At 41.9% G+C, this 18,780-nt stretch overlaps 1 long non-coding RNA gene across 1 annotated transcript; it reads right to left on the reverse strand.

The window, feature by feature from the left end:
• Positions 1–3,507: 3,507 nt before the first annotated feature.
• On the reverse strand, positions 3,508–5,635 carry LOC131280113 (uncharacterized). The gene is made up of 2 exons (XR_009187711.2): positions 4,401–5,635; positions 3,508–3,906 (listed from the first exon to the last, which is right to left on the reverse strand). It is a non-coding gene; the product is annotated as an uncharacterized lncRNA (long non-coding RNA).
• Between the last annotated feature and the right edge of the window lie 13,145 nt (positions 5,636–18,780).

The following is an 18,780-nucleotide window of genomic DNA, read 5'->3' on the forward strand; positions in this document are numbered from 1 at the left end:
AATCATTTGTTCAGTCATCACACACACACCACAGGACGTACTTTGAACTATGTATTGTTATAAGCATTGTGGGTATAGTGTGATGAACAAGATGAATAAGGCCCTTGCTCTCATGGTAAAACTACTTTCTAGTTGGGAGAGGACAATTAGCAGATAAATAATAAAAATATTAACGAATAAAAATGCTATGCAGAGCATTTTAAAAGGGTGACATCATTAAAAGTTAATATGTGGTTATTTGAGATTGGATGGTCAATGCAGGATTCTCTAACTTGGTGTGTCCAAAAATGAAGGCAAAATGGCTGAAGCAGAGTGAGCAAGAGGGGACAGCCACAGGAAATGTATTAGGCTGCCAAAGGGATGCCGATGCAAAGTGCCAAACAGTGTTGGCTTTTATAAAGGGTACTTATTTGGGGTGAAAGCTGACAGTTACAAGGCCCTAAAGGGTCCAACTCAAGGCTGCTTTGTCACCCAAGTCAATTTCCACCTGTTGAAGCAAGAGTGTTGCTGATCTCTGCGAGGGTTCAGCCTTCCCCTCTGGCTTCCTCTCCCTCGGCTGCAGGTTGGTCCAGGGCTTGTCTCCCAGGGCTTCCCCTCTCCCCTGGCATAGGGCTCGTTTCTTTCCAGGCTTTCTAGATCAGTCTTTGCTCTCTTCCCAAGGTCATCTGCAAACTATCAGGCGAATGGCTCATCTCTCTCTGGGACCCCAGGATCAAAAATGAAAGAGCTCTGTCTCTTCCCGCAGGTCTTCTTGAGTGAGTGTCTCTTTATATCCACCCACCAAGGGGGAGGGGACTCAAGATGAGCTACGCCTTACTGATGTAGCCTATTTGATTTTACCAAATAAATGTCATCAGAGACCCCTCACTGAATTTAATTCAATCAAAAGATCACACACCCAGAGGAATAGATTAGTTTACAAACATAATCTTTTCTCTTTCTGAGATTCACAAAAAGAATCTCAAACTGTCACAGGAAATGTCTTAGTATGCATATTATCTGCAACTGAGTGAGTTTACATGTTTATAAATGTACAAGAATTTCATTGAAACTCTGAGGAAGAAAAAGTCCTGACACTCTAGCAGGATTGGAATACGAAATGACAGGGGTTTTTTGGTTCAGTGATCTTTGTTTCCCCTTAACATATTTAACTCTTCTTTTCTCTGTATTTTAAGCCTTTAACCATAGATACTATTCCAACAGAAGAGGAATGGCAACTTATCCCCTGAGAAATGTGTACATAAATTTGTCTGTTAGGATACCTGAAGATATGTCTGGTAGAATCAGTTTTGTGATGGATTAGATGTTGCCAGCTGAGAGTGGGGAGGAGGTAGGAGCTAAGTTGGGGGAACTTAAGTAGTGAAGATATGGAAAAACTGTTTTAGGAGATGAGGAGGGCTGACCAAATATGCTGAACTTATCTTTTCTTTTTTTTTTTTTTCTTCCTACAATCTCTTTATTTTTTAAAAAATGTTACATTAAAAAAATATGAGGTTCCCCTATACCCCCCACCCCCCTTCACCCCACTCCTCCCACATCAACAACCTCTTTCATTATTGTGGCACATTCATTACATTTGGGGAATACATTTTGGAGCACTGTTGCACCACATGGATAATAGTTTACATTGTAGTTTACACTCTCCTCCAGTCCATTCAGTGGGTTATGGTGAGATATATAATGTCCAGCATCTGTCCCTGCAATATCATTTAGGACAACTCCAAGTCCCGAAAATGCCCCCACATCACATCTCTTCTTCCCTCTCCCTGCCCTCAACAACTACCATGGCTACTTTCTCCACATCAATGCTACAATTCCTTCCATTACTAGTCACAATAGTTCCATAGTAGAATATCAGTAAGTCCACTCTATTCCATATTTTATTCCTCCATTCTGTGGACCCTGGATGGTGATGTCCACTCTACCTCTAAATCGAGAGGGGGCTTAGATTCCACATGGATGATGGATGCAATTCTCCTGTTTGCAGTTGTAGGCCCTCTTGGTTCCCTGGTGTGGTGTTTGACCATCTTCATCTCCTCCCTGTTAGCTGGCTTGGGTAAGTCCAATGAACCAGAGGGTAAGAGTTGCAAGTCTGCTGAGGCTCAGGGCCCAGTTGGCACATGGCCAGTCCAGAGATTCAAGTCTCCTATATATACACCAACCCTAGCCCCAACCACCAGTTCAGTAAAAGTGACAGTAGAGGCATGTGTAAAAGGGTCACATCTGAGTCCAACTCCATCACACTCAGGAACACAAATTCCAAAGTAGGGCCAACTGACATGGCACTGAATTCCAGAGCCATTTTCCATGACCACAGACCCTGTGGGTCTCTGTAGCCTTCAGGAGATCTAGTACCTGGGGTTGTATCTACTTTGGCTATCTCTGAGGTCCTGCTGAGGTGTGCATAAAAGTGATGACCCCTCTGATGACCTCCCAACTTTTTTTTGAAGACTCTTAGCCATATAAACTCATTTGTCTTTGCCATTTCCCCCTTTTATTCAAGGTCAAAAAGCAGTTTTTAACACATGATCCTACATGTAGGCTGAGATATTCTGCTGGTCTGAATTTACCCTTTTATTCAGGGTCTTTTTCTAGTTACATCACCAGCTGTTGCTTGGTAGTAATCCCTCAGCGCCAGGGAGGCTAATCCCTGGGAGTCATGTCCCACCCTGGGGGGAAGGTAATGCATTTACATGCTGAGTTTGACTTAGAGAGTGGTCACATTTGAGCAACGTGGAGAATCTCAAGAGGTAACACTTAGGTACCTTGCAGCTCTAGGCCTAGTTCATATTTCAGGCACACAGGCTCATAAGCATAGTCATCAGTATCAAGTGCTCATTGTTGGACCAACCTTCTTTGTTGGTCTTTGCTGTTGCTCTTGGGAAATTGTTGCTGTTCCATTGGGGAATGTGATAGAGCTCCCCTGGCTAGGAACTCAGCAATCCCTCAGTTGTCATTTGTAACTGTAACTACTATGAAAATATCCAACATATATCCAAACATTTTTAGGTACCCTATATACATGCCCTGGAGAACCCCCTTCCAACCATGTGCCCCCGCATCAATAACACCCTACACCAATATTCCTCCCCTGCCATCATTGAACCTCTCTGTGCTTCAAAACTTCTTCAAAAATGAAGCCTAATATATTGCCAAATTCAATTAATAGTAAAATGAAATATAGTGATGGGTTTAAAGATTAGAAGTAGAATACATACATAATTTAGAAAAACTAAAATAAAGTAAAAGTAAATTGGGGTATTAAAAAATGAAAATATTATAAAGCTTTGTTGTTGACATTTTGCCTTTCATCACTGCAATAGGTGTTGCCCTGTGTTTACAGTGGCAAGGCTGCGGCTGGGGCGGCTTGCACCCCGACGCTGACGGGGGGGTTTGGAGGGGTCAGCTGGCTGCAAAGGCGTCTGAGGCTGCGGCAGACAGCCTCAGAGGGGCTCTCAGGCGTGGAGGACGCGCGGCGAGGGGAGAAAGAATGCCGCGGAGACCAGGTCTGGTACGCAAGTCCGGTTTATTAAGGAAGTGCAGTGGGTTATATAGAGAATGAGGAGGGCGGGGTAGAGCAGGAGGAGTGAGGGCTACGGGGCGGCTGGGGATTGGCAGAAACTTGTGGGCGGACTTGTGGTTTTGTGCTGTTAGCTGTTGCTAGGGAAGTGGGCAGATTTCAGGTTATGATGCAACATTTGCCCCTTTTTCTCTTTTTTATTGGGGGGGGTATAGGTGAGAGGTTTGCTTGGGTGTGTACTTATGGACGTGTGCTGGCTATGTTGGCCGCTAACAGGGGGCGAGTGGCAGGTCCAAAGAGTGGCAGGCAAGCAGAACAGACCAGCTGTGCTACACGTGAGTGGTGGGCTGCACACTTCCCCCACTAGGTGCAGCTACGCTTGCCATCTGCAAATTAAGTTTCAAGAGTTCATGAAAAATTAGCTATTCTACTTTGGGACAAAATATGCCTTTTTGCAAAACTTATTACATTTCAGTTAGCATTTTCACAAACTTTTAACCTTTTTTAATATTCATTTAAGCTTTACATTCTTTATATTATCCTGTGAAGAAAAATAAGTTATTCATTTTAATCTGGGCAAGAACAACCTTTTATGAAGACGTACAGTTAATCTTGTCAATCAAGACTTATGATTTCTATTATTGTAGATATTTTATTAACATTTAAGCTCATGTATTGATATAATAAACTTAAGTATTAATATAAGCGCTTATTTAATTTTTGGCCATTTGGATAGAGCTCTTTTATAAATTTTTATTAATTTATATTTACCATCCGGAGGTATTAAAATATACACTGACATTGAACGAACAGACAAACACAGAACAATCACAACACAGTAACAGAAACATACAGTTTACAATTAATTCATAATTCTTACTTTCTTGGTATAGCTGCTTTTAAGTTCTTATTAAGATTTCCTCTGGAATCCATGTTGCCTGTAACATGCAAGCTTGTGCTCGGAAACATTCCTATCAGTTATCAGCAATCAGCTAAAATAACTTGAGAAGCAGTTAGGCAGACCATTAGCACACATTTTTGGATAATTACTGTAAGACTATAGTGAGACTTGAAGTTCAGGAGTAAACTATTGATTTACAACTGAAAATTTCTTTTTAAACCTTGATAAAATTTTTGTACTAACTTTAATATCTTGGTTAAAGAAGTCCAATTAGAATTAGCATGGAAATAAAACAGAACACCAATGTTGCCATGTTTTTCTCTCATACCAGTGGATTAATTATATCAGCCTTCACTAGCCCAGAGATACATTGTCATGTAGATAGTAGGGAGCCCAAAGAGTTGTGAAAAGGGGTGGGCGTTTGCTGGAACAGAGTTGATTGCTTTATAATCTTGTGTGGATTTTCCGGCTTGTGGCTGGCCTTGTTGATAGGCGGGGCCAATTTCAGATAGGTATCAGGGTCCGAGAGATTGGCAGTGAAAGCCAGGGGTTGAAGGGGGCTAGTAGATCCCAGCAAGCCTGGAGTTGCCTGCCCGAAACTTTACATTGGTGGCAGGCTAGTAGGCCAGCAAGCGCTCTGACTTGCGGCGCTTGGCGGGAAGATAGACGCCCGCCCATTTTTCTGCCGGGGGCCGATAACGGGGGTCCTTACCTTGAGAGCGTGGCGAAGGGGTGGGAGCGAGGTCCCACGGGGGTGAGGCAGTGGTCACGTCGGACCGGACTTGAACTGCCACCACGTTGGGGCGCCAGTTGCGGCTGGGGCGGCTTGCACCCCGACGCTGACGGGGGGGTTTGGAGGGGTCAGCTGGCTGCAAAGGCGTCTGAGGCTGCGGCAGACAGCCTCAGAGGGGCTCTCAGGCGTGGAGGACGCGCGGCGAGGGGAGAAAGAATGCCGCGGAGACCAGGTCTGGTACGCAAGTCCGGTTTATTAAGGAAGTGCAGTGGGTTATATAGAGAATGAGGAGGGCGGGGTAGAGCAGGAGGAGTGAGGGCTACGGGGCGGCTGGGGATTGGCAGAAACTTGTGGGCGGACTTGTGGTTTTGTGCTGTTAGCTGTTGCTAGGGAAGTGGGCAGATTTCAGGTTATGATGCAACACAAGGCACTTTCTTTCATTTCTTCCTCAGTGTCTACATCCTTTCCTTATTTTTTTTCTAATTTTTAATTTTGTCTTCACAAAAGTTTAAGATCACAGTAATTCACATATACAATATAGGGGACTACCATATATCCAACATCAAACCCTTTTTCCCCTTCCCCAGCAATGATCTTTTTTCATGTTCATGTTCTATTTACTACAGCTGATGTACAGATATTGAAACATAGCTTTCAAACATGGTTCCATTTTGGTTTACATTATGGTTTATATTTTAGCCTTTAGACTTTTATACCTTTCTGGTGTAATTTAACATGTCCTCTAACCATCATTGCATAATCTTGTGGAACACTTCCATTGCCCCCCAGTTACCCTGATTCTGTTGTGGGAAAACAGTAAGGAACATGGTTTGAAGTTGGAACGTTACCATAACACAGACAAAAAGTGTGGGCTTAGGAACACTGGGCCTTGACTAGATGGAACACTGTCTGGTCAGCATGAAAAAATGTTTGCATGAGGAGGCATTTGAACTTTGTATGACCTATACCTTATTATCGTAACTGTTGCACCTGTCCCTTATTATGGTAAATAACAAACAGCTACTTATTAGTTCCTAAATAAATATGATGTGGAAACTAGGGTTGAGGCTCTCAGTTTCAGAAGCTGAGTCCCCTGGTCCCATTTTTATTTCCTCTCTTGTGTCTTTTCTGTCCTTTTATTTCTTCAGTTCTGTGTTGCCTTTCCTTCGGGCAAACTCATTGCTGAGCTGGTCTCAGCATGATTCCATCTATTCTATACCTCTCTCCCCCTCCCCTCAGGGCCCACAGTGACAATCAATCTTCATTACTTGAAGAACCACATTCGCAGATATTTGCCACAATGCCGAGGGCTTGACATACTAGACTGCCCTAACCCATTGGGAGCCACCAATTCTCTTGAGAGACACAATTCTGTCTGGTTGAGAACATCGGTCCTCCCCAGGATGCGGTACACCTTCACACTCATTGTATGGGTCTTCACCCAATGATATAACCCACTATGACAAAATGAGCACTCACACCCCCCCTAGAAGCCTGCCCCTGTGCCAAATGTCCCCCATTAAACATCTTAAACAGGTAATCCTTCCTTATTATATATTTTTTAAGAGTTTTCTCAACATTATAGTTTCAACCACATACCTGACAATCTCCAATGTTCAAATGTTCCCTCCCCTCTCCCCCCAATTCCTTGGGCCATCTGACCCATCCTCCCAACCCTAGACCCCTCAAGCCTGCAAAGCCCCACCCAAAGGTACCCCTATGCCCCCATGTTATCCCTTCCCTGTACAAATACTTACCTCCAGCTTATCATAGACTTCACCCATGTAGGCATCAGCTTGCAACCTTCCTCTCCCTCCCAACTTCCTTTAAGCCTATCATCCAGTCTCTAGCTCTCTGAGACAGCTTGGTTTACTTATTTCATATCAGAGAGGTCATGTAGTATTTGTCCTTCAATGCCTGGCTTGCTTCACTCAATTTAAGGTCCTTGAGACTCATCCATGTTATCCCATGTGTTTGTACTGTATTCCTTCTTATAGCTGAGTAGTATTCCATTGTATGTGTATACCACATTTTATTTATCCATTCATCTGTTGTTGGGCATTTGGGTTGATTCCAACTTTTGGCAATAGCGAACAATGCTGCTATGAACACTGGTGTGCATATATCGGTTTGTGTCCTTGTTTTCAGTTCTTCTGGGTATATACCAGCAGTGGAATTGCTGGGTCATATGGCAAATCTATATCTAGTTTTTTAAGAAATTGCCAGACTGCCTTATCTTAAAGGCTGTGAGATTCAGTGCTCAATCGCAGGAAACAGAAAATAAGGCATGAGGGTGGGTGATCAAGAATGCTTCTCAGTACAACATAGCTGAACAGATCCAATAGGGAGCTATTTCTGCCCTGATTAGAAAAGTGGTAAAGTAGAAACCTGCCGTGTTGGCTTCAAGAATATGCTGCTTTAGCTGTGATCCAGGAATCAGGAAACTACTACTATACAAAACTCTTAACCATCATCTATTAACTATCTGTTGCTGCCTAAGAAAGTACCCAAAATTTTGTGGCTTAAAAAAAACAATAAATTTTATTTCTCACAGTTTCTGTTGGTCAGGAATTTTTGCGTGTCTTAGCCAGACAGTTCTAGCTCTGAAATTCCCATGGATTTTGTCCGATGTTGGCTAGGGCTGCAGTCATCTGAAGGCTTGACTAGGGCAGGAATTTTCACTTTGAAGGTGGCTCACTCACTTGGCTAACAGGTTGGCCCTGGGGGAAGGCCTTAGGTCACTTTTTTTTTTAAATTTCTCTCCCCTCCCCCGAGTTGTCTGCTCTCTCTGTCCATTCGTTGTGTGTTCTTCTGTGACCACTTCTATCCTTATCAGCAGCACCAGCAATCTGTGTTTTTGTTGCGTCATCTTGCTGTGTCAGCTCTCCGTGTGTGCGGCACTATTCCTAGGCAGGCTGTACTTTCTTTCACGCTGGGCGGCTCTCCTTACAGGGTGCACTCCTTGTGCGTGGGGCTCCCCTACGCAGGGGACACCACTGGGTGGCAGGGCACTCCTTGCGCCCATCAGCACTGCATGTGGGCCAGCCCCGCAGACCTCCCATGTGGTAGGTGGACACCCTATCCACTGGGCCAAGTCCGCTTCCCATTAGGTCACTCTTGATAAAACAAACAAACAAACAAACTTCGTGTGATTTAGGACCTCACTGCAATTTGTGGTTCAGGCAGCTTCCCATTCAGAAAGTAGAAGGGAGCTCTGCTAAGGGAGTGGAAAGGGGACCCACACAGGGCGAACACAGGAGCAAGTGAGATGTTCTGATTGGCTGACTTTAATTTTCCATTTTACGCAGTGATTAGTCTGGTATGCTTGTCAGTCTGATGCACTCTCTCCCCTGAACCAAAACTAGTTTTTATCACCAGGTGTTACTTAACTGTAGTTCTGTAGGGTGCGTTCCATTTCTCAGCCCCTGCAGGCCTATGGTCTTTGTCTCTTGGAAAAGCCCTTCTCTGACAGGGGTCCTCTCCCAGCAATGCCCAATCTGGGCAGCATTTCATTTTACTTAACACCCTCCCTTTGGGCCTCTCCACAAGGTACGTGTATTTTCCCACTACACGGTGGTTGGCTTCCCCCAGAGCAAGTGATTCAGGAGACTAAGGAAGAAGCAACAATCTCTTTTGTGGGTGTTTGTGTTTCCACCCACCGAGATGGCTCCCTCATTTGTCTGCTTGTTGTCTGCTTGTTGTGTCTGCTCATTGTCTGCTTGTCTTCTTTAGGAGGCACTGGGAACAAACCTGGGACCTCCCATATGGGAGGCAGGTGCCCAACTAATTGAGCCACATCCACTCCCTACATTGTTTTTCATGGCCCAACCTCAGATGTCACATACTGTCATTTCTGCAGTAATTATTGGTCATACAGGTCAGTCCTTACTCTCTGTGGGAGGGGACTACACAAGGATGGGAATACTAGAAGGTAAAGATCATTGGAGGAATCTTGGGGGCAGTCTCCAAATCCCATAAAACTAACAACTAGACATTAGAATGCTGTTGCAGAAAAACCAGTGTCTCCAAAAATGATTTTAGTAGTAGGGATAAAAGAGGTCCTGCTTTATTTGTACCTTCCAAATATAACTGCAAAGGAACCTGCTTTTGTTTGCTTCTCTAATACAGGAAAAAACATTAAAGGGGGATTAAAATTGACAATGAGTGCCAATCTATCAGGTCCTCCACAGAGACCATGACTTTATGGTACTCCAGCACCAATACATGTATGTATGGGATTGTCTAGAGCAGAGCACTGGAGCAGGATGGTAGGGAATGCAGCTGAGCCAGGGTGGGGTTTCTCTGAGTGGATACAGCAGAAGGAACAACAGGAATTTATCAGCTCATGGTTTTAGAGGCTGGACATTCAAAATCAAGATGTCGGCAAGACAATGCTTTCTCCCTGGAGTCTACAGTCTTCGGGTGCTGGCCTGCTGCAGCCCCGGGGGTTCCTTGGTTTCTGTCTCTACAGCGTCACATGGAGACCCATTTCTCTCGTGTCTGCTCTTCTGGTTTCTGCAAACTTCCGGCTTCCAGCTCCTCCCTGTGGCTTTTCTCTTTATAAGGCCTCTGGTAATATGGATTAAGACTCACCCTAAATCAGTTAGCCACACCTTAGCTAATAACATCCTCAGAAGGTCCTAGTTACAAATAAAGTCACACCCAGGAATGCAGATTAAGAGCATGGGTTTGTTGAGGTATCTAATTCAATCTACCACACAAGGGAGTGGCAGTCTCTAGGGCACTACTGGGTTATGTTTACAAGCACTACTACATATTTGCACGGATGATGTGGAATTCCCAGTTTGCTAACTGTATTTCCATTCCTTTATTTCTCTCTCAAGATAGCATTTCTGAAAGCAAACAAATGAGAGTTATATCATTATGGACTAATCTGGAATTTGCTTTATTTAAAAGGATCAAAGTTTGTAACCAAACAGAAGAGTAAATTATTGATATACCTTTCAACTAATCAAACCCCACAGCTACTGCCACTGAAGTTAGAATTGTTGCTATGGTGAGAGCAGGGAGAGCAGGTGTGGAAGAAGTTTGGACGTGAGTATTTGGAAGGATAGGTGCAGAACTTTCCAAGTTCTGATAGTAAGGACTACACTTACACTCTCACTTGGGAGTGGTTTCATCTCTGACCACAGGCAACTCAGAGCCAGAATTTGTTCCTTTTTCCATTGCCAATTCCAAACTATTTCTCCCCTCTTCCTTCCTTCAGAAACCCCAGCATTTTAGATTTAATTTTTAAATATTGAAAAAGTTTACACACACAAAAGAGAGAATGGCATACTGAATCCCTATATACCCATTACCTAGATTAACAACTTTTTTTAGATTTATTTTTAAATTTATTTATCTCCCCTTGCCCCTGCCCCCCATCATCTGCTCTCTGTGTCCATTCGCTGTGTGTTCTTCTGTGTCCACTTGCGTTCTTGTCAGTGGCACCAGGAATCTGTGTGTCTCTTTTGGTTGTGTCATCTTCCTGTGTCAGCCTTCCGTGTGTGTGTGCCACTTCTGGGCAGGCTACGCTTTTTTCACGTGGGGTGCACTCCTTGCACGTGGGGCCCCCCCATGCGGGGGACTCCCCTGCGTGGCACGGCACTCCTTGCACGCATCAGCACTGTGCGTGGCCCAGCTCATCACACGGGTCAGGAGGCCCTGGGTTTGAACCCTGGACCTTCCATGTGGTAGGCGGATGCTCTATCAGTTGAGCCAAATCTGCTTCCCCCAGATTAATAATTAACAGGAGTTTGCCCTACTTGCTTCGTCCCCCTGCCTTTTTTTCCTGAATATTTAAAAATAACTCTTAGAGATAACATCATTTTATCCCTACATGCATCAGTATACAACTTTAACTAAAAGGTTATATTTCCCCCTATAATCATAACATTATTATTACACCTAATAAAATTATGGGTTTCTTGTTAAAATTTAACAATGGTTTCAAAAACATCCATCTACAGATGACTTGAGATGGAATACAAACAAGTTTTATACATTGCATTTGTCTGTCTCGTAAATTTATTTTCTTCTAGGGCAATGAGAACCCCCTTTCCCCCCCAGTGCCATTGATTTCTTTAAGAAACCAGGTCAATTGTCCTGTGGAATGTCCCATATTCTAGATTTGTCTCTTTGCTTTCTTGTAGCATCAGTTTACTTGTTCCACTAGCCCTGATAGTTCCTATAAACCAGAAGGTGGTGCTTAGGCTTAGTTATCGGAAGGTTCAACATTTTTGCAGTACTTCCTGGGAGGTGCTGCTTTTCCAGTTGCATCAGGAGGCACCTATTACCTGACTGCCCTGTTGTTACTGATGTGAAGATCAATCCATATTTTCAAACGGTAACAGTAGAATTCCTCCACTGTTAAACTTTCCATTAACCTTTCTCCTAATGGTTTCATTTAATAACTATTTCACTGAGGGTTCCAAACTGATAATCTAAAGTTTTTCTCTCATTCCTTTAATTTGATTATCCAGAATTCTTCTGTAAAGAATAACTTTATCTCATTACTTAAAAGCCATTTTGTTTTACCTGGTCCTTTTATTATTTTGGACCACAGTTTTCCTCTTAGAGAATTGACCTAACATACATGTTAAAGCTGATTTACCTTCCCATATTTTTAAACATTAAATTCAGTTTCTCACAATTTCTAAATTATAAACAAAAGAGTGAAAACAATATGGGAAACAAAGTTTAAAAACAAAGACCTGGGAAACGGACTTTGGCCCAGTGGTTAGGGCGTCCGTCTACCATATGGGAGGTCCGCGGTTCAAACCCCAGGCCTCCTTGACCCGTGTGGAGCTGGCCATGCGCAGTGCTGATGCGCGCAAGGAGTGCCGTGCCACGCAAGGGTGTCCCCCGCGTGGGGGAGCCCCACGCGCAAGGAGTGCGCCCGTGAGGAAAGCCGCCCAGCGTGAAAAGAAAGTGCAGCCTGCCCAGGAATGGCGCCGCCCACACTTTCCGTGCCGCTGACGACAACAGAAGCGGACAAAGAAACAAAAGCAGACAAAGAAACAAGACGCAACAAATAGACACCAAGAACAGACAACCAGGGGAGGGGGGGAAATTAAATAAAAAATAAATAAATCTTTAAAAAAAAAAAAAAAAAACAAAAAAAAAAAACAAAGACCTGCTGTTACCCAGTAGCGGAAAGGCTGAATAAAACTGTAGTCTTTACCTTTTAAAACATGTACCTGGTCTTTTCTCTGTGTCCATTTTATACCACTAAAGAAAATGTGTCCTTGATGTAAATGCAAAGCATTTCTTTTATTTTTTAATCAATGTGAAATAAAATTTAATTCTGAGAAAAAAAAAAGAACCCTCAAAATATAGCAGTAAGAAATATAAAAAATCCAATTATTAAATAGGTAAAAATTCACAAACTGGACACAGACTGAAAGATATGTAGATAGCAAATAAGCACATAGAAAGATAATCTCATTTTCCATTACAGAAATCCAAGTGTGGTGGCTTGGAGCTATGAATCAAAGAAAAATATGTTTTTTGCTTTTTTTAAACCTGGCTCAGCAATGTATTCCTTTGTCTCCTTTCTGATTTTATTTTTTATTTATTTATTTTAAGATACTTAGATTACACATGTATTGGTCAGCCAAAAGAGGTGCTGATGCAAAATACCAGAAACCTGTTGGTTTTTATAAAGGGTATTTTATTTGGGGTAGAAGCTTATAGTTACCAGGCCATAAAGTATAGGTTACCTCCCTCACCAAAGTCTATTTCCACATGTTTGAGCAAGATGGCTGCTGATGTCTGTGGGGGTTCAGGCTTCCTGGGTTCCTCTTTTGCCTGGGCTTGCCTCTCTCTGGGCTCAGATGCCCTGCTCTCTCCACAAGGTCACTTGTAGACTATCAGGCGACTGGCTCTGTATTTCTTCTTAGGGCTCAATTCTCTCTGGACTCAGCTGTTCTGCTCCTCTGTGTGCTTACTTCCTGGGCTCCAGCTCAAAACTTCAAACTCCCTTCTCTGTGGTGTGGTTTCTCTTTGAGTCCCTGCCCACCAAGGGGGTGGGGACTCAATGTCCTACTGACATGACCCAATCAATCAAATCCTTAATCACTATTTAATCAAGTAAATGTGAAACCTCTGAATCCAATATAATCTAATATGCCCAGAGGGACAGAACAGTTTACAAACATAATCCAAAATCTATTTTTGGAATTCATCAACAATATCAAACTGCTACAACAGAAATGTCACATAAAAAATATAGGGGACTCCCAAATGCCCTATTCCCTACACCTCCTCCTACTTTTCCCCACATTAACAACTTCTTTCATTAGCGTGGTACATTCATTGCAATTGATGAACACATTTTGGAGCACTGCCACTAAATGTGGATTAAAGTTTACATTGTAGTTTACACTCTCTCCCATCGAATTCTGTAGGTTATGGCAAGATATATAATGGCCTGCATCTGTCATTGCAATGTCATTCAGGACAATTCCCAAGTCCTGAAAATGCCCCTGTATTTCCCTCTCCCTGCCCTCAGAACCTCCACCAGCCACTGCCTCCAAATCAATATTTCTTCCATTACTAGAATCACAATGTCTACAGAGCCATTTCTTTTAATAAAATTGTAGATATAGTTAAGACATTACAATGTAATTCAATAACAAAAAAGTAATTAACCTCGTTTTGTCATTGCAATAAATGCTTTTCAGATAACACAAATTAAAAAATTCTGGGGGGAAAAAAAGCCATTTTGTTACCCTGAAATACAGGGAACAGGAAATATAGGATAAATGCTCAACTACTTCCTTTTAACATACAATTTACAGACTAAAAAGTTAATGACCAATGAGTTGTGTTTGTTGTTTTTGTTATTGTCACTGTTTGGCTCTTATTTGGTGTATCATAATGAATGACAGATTTTTATTCAGTATGTCTCACTTAATTGCAATTATTATTTTTGTGCTAAAATAACCCTTGGCCTTTGAGAGCCCCTCCAACTTGGCTCTCATATATTTTTGAGAGAATCTCATTAGTTTCTGTAGCTGATTTGCTGACACAACTGGATGTATTAGTCTCATCTCGCACATTTCCTTCCCAGATCTGGTATATCATTCTCCTTAGACCCTTCCTTCAGTTTAGTGGAAAGAAGTTTTTTGGAGACTACAAACTGGATCCTAGGAATGCTCACTGCTAGCAGCTTGTCATCGCTTTTAGGACTTTTAGTTGAAATTAGTATTTTTTAAAAGAAAAAATGTCATGCGTTTATACTGATATTTTCTATTTAAATTTAACATGAAACGTTTTTTAATTTTTTAATGTCTGCATTTATACATAGAAGATTTTGCAGCTAGTTACATAAAGTTACCTTTTGTTTTAACCTCAGTACATATATAATAGTTTAAAAATGTCACTATTACAACCAACAATATAATTAATAAATGAAATTTACTAAGTGTGGCAGTTTGAGATTATTTACGAATCCCAGAAAAGAGAAAGATTATGTTTGTAAACTAATCTATTCCACTGGTGTGATACCCTTTGATTGTATTTAACTAAAAGGTTTTAAGTTTACTTGATAAAATCAATTTAGGACTCTTGATTCAACCCTGTTGGAAGGGCATGACTCAGGTTGAGTCCCTGCCCCCTTGGTGGACCTATATACATGGACCCTCACTCAAGAAGACACACCGGGAGAGAGAGCTCCATAGACACAGCGGAGGAGAGAGCTTTGATCCGGGGCCCCCAGGAGAGATGTGCCATTCGTGTGTTTGCAGCTGAGCAGCTGAGAAGGCCGAGAAAGAAACGAGCCTTATGCCAGAGACTTCTCTGGTGAGAAAGTACTTCTTGTGGTACCTTGGGCTGGCCTTTCCATAGCCTTGGGATTGTAAACTTTTACCCCAAATAAATACCCTTTATAAAAGCCAACAGATTCCTGGTATTTTACATCAGAATCCCTTTGGCAGACTAATACACTAAGATTTCTTTGTGGTTCTATTTGTCCTTGAAATAGAAATAAAAATAAAAATAAATTAGCAATAGTCAATCAAGTTACTATTTTCTAAGGTCATTTGATAATTTTTTTCTCTGTATGGTTACACTAATGTGAAATTCATGCCATATCCTGCTTATCTCAGTAACTGAGGGGTTGGGCTCTGCAGCCTTCTCTCCACCCTCTCCCTATTAGTAGTCTCAGTGACTTGAACATAATACTGGTTAACATTGTGCATTTACTTACTCCCAATTAAAATAACCCATGAAAGGGGTACACTTGTAGATATGCATATGGATGAGAAACTCAGGCACAGAAAGACCAAGGAACTTAAGGTCATCTAGTAAGTAGCAGGATTTAAGCCCAGGCAATTTGAGGCAAACATACCCTTTCGTTGACTTTACTGGTATCTTGGCCAGTTTGCTGATCATAGGTTTAGGTTTCCAAAGGGCACAGTGAAAGTGCCTAGGTGGAGTGGAGGATGGGGGTTGGTGTAAGAGGCAGGGGAGCATTGAGTCAGATTATGAAGACTCAGACTTTTGACGGGGATTGAGGTAAATATGAATGTGAGCATAATAGGATTAATCCTTCTAGATAATCTCTTAAAAGAGTCTACTGCAACTGCTTATGCTGCAGCCCTGGATGATTTGGCTGCTAGAGAAGGCAGTTTCCTTATGTGGAATAGGAGGTACTGTGAAGGCTTCTAAACTACTGTACTCTCATGCTTCCCTCAGCTCTTCTCTTGGACAACTCTTACACATTCTGTATAGGCCTTAGCTTAAATGCCACTTCAGGGAAAACTTTTCCTATCTTCAATACTCGGTTGAGAGACCTTGATGTGCCTTCCAATTTCATCCTATTCAGCACTTTCCTTATCCACTAGAATGCAAATTCAGTGAGAATAAGGTCTCTCTATATTGCTCACATTGCATCCCCAGTACTTAGTATAGTGACTGGTCAATAATAGGCACTCAATAAATATTTATTAATGTGATCTAGTAAACGAATAAATTAATAATTAAGATTGAGTGTTGAGAACAGCTTGGCCTGCCCTTATCTCTACCATTGTTAGTCTCTTAAAGGCAAAATAAAAAATCAACACATTAAAACTTAAAAACTTGAATATATGAGAAAATGTTTTAAAATCTCATATTCTGGTCTCATACAGTCACATATGAAAATCCATGAGAAAAGCTAATACATTCAAATCTTTAAATTTAGGGGAGAAATATTATCAGGAGGTACTCTTTCAGGTTGAAAAAATTCTGTCATTAGCCATATGTTGCATATCTGTGAAAGCAGCAGCTGCCAGCTGAACGGCTGACCCAGATCTGTCAGGATATATTTGGCTCCATCTAAAATATATCACATCTACCCCGTTTTTGTAGAAAGAAAAATCTGCGGGCTCTTTGGAGTCACCTGCACCGATATAGGGCTTACTGGTAAATCAAAAGATATGAGATTCATTTTTGTTCTTAATTGTATTTCTCTTTTAAAATAAGAACACTTACTTGGTTCAAAAGTTCGATTTAAAATTGTATGAAATGAGAAGTTTCCTTCTCACCCTTATACCTGGCCACCTCACTGCCTACCCCTACACCACTAAAAACCCCTTTTATTAGTGCTTTTCTTCCAATATTTATGCAAATGAAATGTTTATACTCTTACCCACTTCTTACACAAAATTTAGTACACTATATTGTTCAGCACCTGATTTTCCCCCCACATATATTTGGGAGATATTTCTGTATCGGTACATAAAGAGCTTCCTCTTTCTTTTTTTACAGTGCATTGTATTCCAGCGTATGGAAGGTCCACGGTTTATCTAAACAGTTCCTTACTATTTCTAATCTTTTGCTATCATAGACAATAACCTTAAACATAAAAGGGAAGATTAGTTTTGACTAGTATAAATAAGAGTGGATCAGGTATTAAATGGGGATAGGCAGGAGTGCCTTTGGGTGCTGAGGGAAGGAGGTGGAGAAGGAACTGTAGTCAGAGTGTGTAATGACCAGGGAGATTTTGTCAAAGGGAAACAGTGCTTCTTGGATTAGATTTTTTCCATGAGGTATAAGCAAAAGGTTTTGGAGGGAGCAGTATCAGATAGAAAAGACTCACCTGTATGGCCCTTGGCCCTGAAGTTTAATAAAGTAATTTTTATGTTTGATGAATAGTATCCAGTTTGTCCGTAGAAAGATGGGCAAATTATCAAAAAGCTCATTCTTGGCTAAAATTCAAACAACTTCTTTAAAAAACCAAGACTTGTGATTTTGATACCAAGCAAAAGGGATTTCTTGCCTGATGCACTTCAAAGACCAATTCCTGAGACTCTGGGTTTCAAAGAGAGAAAGAGTTATACTGCCAGCATGTAGCAAGGGGAACAGATGACCTAGTGTAAGGGTCTAAAATCTGTCTCCACATAATTCCGATAGTTTTATAGTATCCAGGTTTAGTAGGTTTATGCTAACAAGTAATTGAGGTGGGGCTGGCTCAGATTTCTTAATAAACATTCAGGGGCTGGTAGGGATCATAAGACTTTAAAAGTTGTAAAACCGGATGGGAGTGGGTACAAAATGGGGGTCAGTCATAAGGTCTTTACAATCACAAGACAAAGGATATATAGTTTTCCAATCATTATCGGGGCTGAAGGCATCTGGATTCCAGTTCAGCAAGTTTCAGTAATTTCAGGAATTTACTTTTACGATACACTAGAAAGTAAAAAGGCATCTTTATGATTCAGTAATCATAAATATTTGTTCTCAAACTTTACCCTTAAAGATAAAAAAGAAAAAGCTCTCTGCCTGACAAGTCTCTGGCACCTGAGATGCAGTGCAGCAGACCCAGTGGCCCACAGACATCCCCTTTCATCCCTGCGGAGACCCTCTCATCCTTGTCTTTGCAGGTGGGCCTTCCACCAGGTGGAGAGACTGACCTCATTTCCACCCCCAGGGGCAGATCCTGATTGTTCTAAACCAATCCTGGTGGCAACATTCCCCACAATGTTTTGTTGAGGCATTTGCATAAGACCCAACTTTGGCCAATGAGACCAGAAGACAAAGTTTGCTGGGGGGCTTTTGGGAGAGCAGAGTCTGAGTCTTTATTGTGTGCCAAGAGATGGTATCTCAAGTGTGTGCCCAGTGCCCCTGGTCGCACCAATGCGGGGAGCAGTTGTCTCCACCCCACCCTGCCCCAGCCACTGCTACTCCACCCCACCCTGCCCCAGCCACTGCTACTCCACGAGTGTCTGGGTCAACAAGGGCTGGAGAGAAGAGAAGGCACCTGCATAGAGACTCCTTCAAACAGTGGTCTTTAACTTTTATATAGTAGAGATAGGAAGAAATAGCTCTATTAGCACCCTTTGTTTACTAGAAACAAATGAACTCCATTTCCATTAGCTGAAGCAGAGTCAGTATTCTGAAAACATCAAACAGCTCACCTTTCCTGTGGCTTTTATTCTTTTCAAGCTCTTTTTCATAATTTTTTGAACCAGACCAGTTCCTTAGAGGGACACTAAAGGGGTTACAATTTAGGTAACACAAAAGATCACACTTACCAATAGGACAACACTAATTACATACTATTTGGTTTAAGAGTCTTAAACCTTTTGGAGATTTTAATTTTAGACCTTTTGCTTTGGGGTGTTGCAGAAAAACTCACTA

The sequence above is a fragment of the Dasypus novemcinctus genome, chromosome 10, assembly GCF_030445035.2.
Source record: "Dasypus novemcinctus isolate mDasNov1 chromosome 10, mDasNov1.1.hap2, whole genome shotgun sequence".
In the NCBI taxonomy this organism is placed as follows: Eukaryota; Metazoa; Chordata; class Mammalia; order Cingulata; family Dasypodidae; genus Dasypus; species Dasypus novemcinctus.